Genomic DNA, 2,670 nt, shown 5'->3' with positions numbered 1-2,670 from the left:
GAGTTGCAACCAAGGCGAGCAGAGGCAGCAGAGGCAACTATTGGGCATGAGCGGCAGGCGAGCGCGGGTGATTGGCGCGGTGGCGAGGATAGCAAGCAAGCACGGAAAGACGAGGACAAGCGCGTGGGCGGCCGACGAGTGCACAAATCTGGCATGTGCACACGCTGCCCTTTTTCCGTGTTTCCTGTGCAAGTTTGACTTTTGAAATGAAGCAATCTGACGGTTGGAAAAGGATGTATCTGGCGGCTGGGGCTTGACCAGCCCAACAGTTCGGCCAGCGCGCCGGCGCCTATCAGCGCCCTAAAAAGTCAAACCATACAAGTTTTGTAAATATCCTACAAATTACCTACCCGCCACTCTCTTTTTGTTCCTCTCTCTGGTTTATTTTTACTCCCCATCACCTAAATTCATTTGTGGCAACTCTTACACACAACTAATGTCACTTGACATGCCCTCACAGTCGTGTTCAGGTGGCACTAGTTCATTTTTTGTGTAAAAAGAATTTAGATCTATTATAAAACTTCACCAGAAGTACAAAGGATCCGACTCATATATAATAAAAATTACATCGAGGTCTCTGGACCACAGAACGATCCCATACCGAAGCCAGCTTGACCTTGTTAATGACAGCCAGGAAGTCTTCGTGCATGTGCCTCTATGGACCAGCATCTCGGAGCCACAGTCGTCGTCGTTGAACTCTTGAATCGATCTGAAGAACCTACCACCAAATCTCGTCGCTGCATACGCACTACATGAAACCCTAACCTCGCCGCCCTGAGGCACTAGCGGGAATCTATGCCAGAGCTCCATACAATCCGATGTGACGAACGAACTTGATGAGGATCGGAGCCCGAAAGGCTGACTCGAAGAAGAAGCACCGCCATTCGTTTGAGCGCAGCCCATGCGATGATTAAAACCAGAGTTATCTACTAACCGGAGCCGAGGCATCAGGATTCTCCTCCCTCCCACAGACCGCTAAAGTGGCAGAGAGCGGGGAGGTGAATCCACAGGTTCGCTGATCGGACATTAAGATGAGGAAGGCTTTGTCCTAGACACCTTGCAAGAGGGGAAAGAAGAGACATGGAACTTTTTTGCCTGTCTCAAGTGGCACTAGTCATAGGAGAGCAACTTGACACAGACGAGCAAACTATTGTAAAAAAGTGTTCCTTTCAATTTATATTATTGGCAATAAGGTTTATACTATTACCACTTTCTTTCCAACTGTCGGAGCCATTCAGTGAAAGCCACCGTGGCAGTGCATAAAACTAATATTTGGTAGGCTCATACAACCATTTTCTTTGGTAGGCCTCCATTTTCTTTGCGAGGCCAATAACTATTCACACGCAAAAGAACATAACCAGAAACCAACACAAAAGAATCTCTAACAAGCTTCACTCCAGCTTGAGAGCAGCATTACGGCGGAGCTATGTAGAAGACTGAGGGGGCCGTGGCCCCCCCAGCCCAAATGCAATTTTTTACTAGTATAGAAGTAATCCTCCCATTACGTACACGTACAAGGCCACAAGGCCATGACTACACCTACACGAGCCTGTTCGGGGCTGCTCGATGTAACTCCAAACCACGCTCGCGTCTCTTTCCCCAACCACGGTCGCCCCTGCCGCTGGGCACGGCGGGTCGCCGGGTCGCCTCGCTGCCTCCATCGAGGAACCAGCTGTCGCACTGCATCGACGCCGACGCCCTCGCCTCTGATCCACGCCCTCCGAGGAGGTCGTGAGGGGGGATTCAGGAAGTGCCTGAAACGGTTGTTTTGGGCTCCTTGCCACTGGCTGGTGGCTGTCGAAGTCTGCCGGCTGGCAGGCCACCTGCTCGTCTCCGGCAGCCCCCCATACGAATTTGCTACTGGATTTTGTAAGTACCATCTACCCAGCCTAAATTACAACGTGAAACCACTGGATCCCCTTTGTAGTGTTGCCTGTATGAGTACATTGGCGACAACACATATTAGTAATTGTGTATGCATATTCTGCTACTCATTTGATCTAATTGCAGATTTCTTGTTGCTTGCACAACAGTTTTTTTCTTCTGAATAATTACCGGCTGCTTGAGTTGCGACTCAAAAGGATATTAGATACTCGTTGTTCCTGATGCTTTCAAATTCCAATGATTTAGAGTTGAAAAATATATCAACGTTGGCTGACCTTACCAACTCCTTGTTGAGATAGGAAGAGATAGAATCAACCATCTAATTGATAGACTACTCCGGCTACCTGTTACTCTTCCTGTTTCTACAGTTAGTGCCGAACTTGCATTTTCCAGTTTGAAGATCATCAAGACAAGGTTGCGTAAGATGGAAGATGATAATCCTGCCAATAAATTGGTAGTTCACATAGAGCGTGAAATCGCAGAGTACAACTTTGAGGACATTTTAGCGGAATTCAAGAGCATAAGTGATCAAAAGCTGATCCGTAGTAGTAGTAGTACCACTCCTTTTGTAGTTGTTAGTTGGTTCATAGAATGTGTTGAAGTTTGAAGGCTGAACGATATAAGTAGACAAGTCGTATATTTTAGTGTAGTTAGTTCTCTTATGGAGCATATATTGCTAATCATACATGTATTTTGCGAGCAATATGGATAATATAAGTATAAATTTTCCTGATGAAAGATGATAATACAAGTTCTGGTTTGTTGCTGTTGGTTAATTTTTTTGTC

This window comes from Triticum dicoccoides, chromosome 7B (assembly GCF_002162155.2).
Source record: "Triticum dicoccoides isolate Atlit2015 ecotype Zavitan chromosome 7B, WEW_v2.0, whole genome shotgun sequence".
Lineage (NCBI taxonomy): Eukaryota > Viridiplantae > Streptophyta > Magnoliopsida > Poales > Poaceae > Triticum > Triticum dicoccoides.
This window is presented reverse-complemented; position numbering follows the sequence as displayed.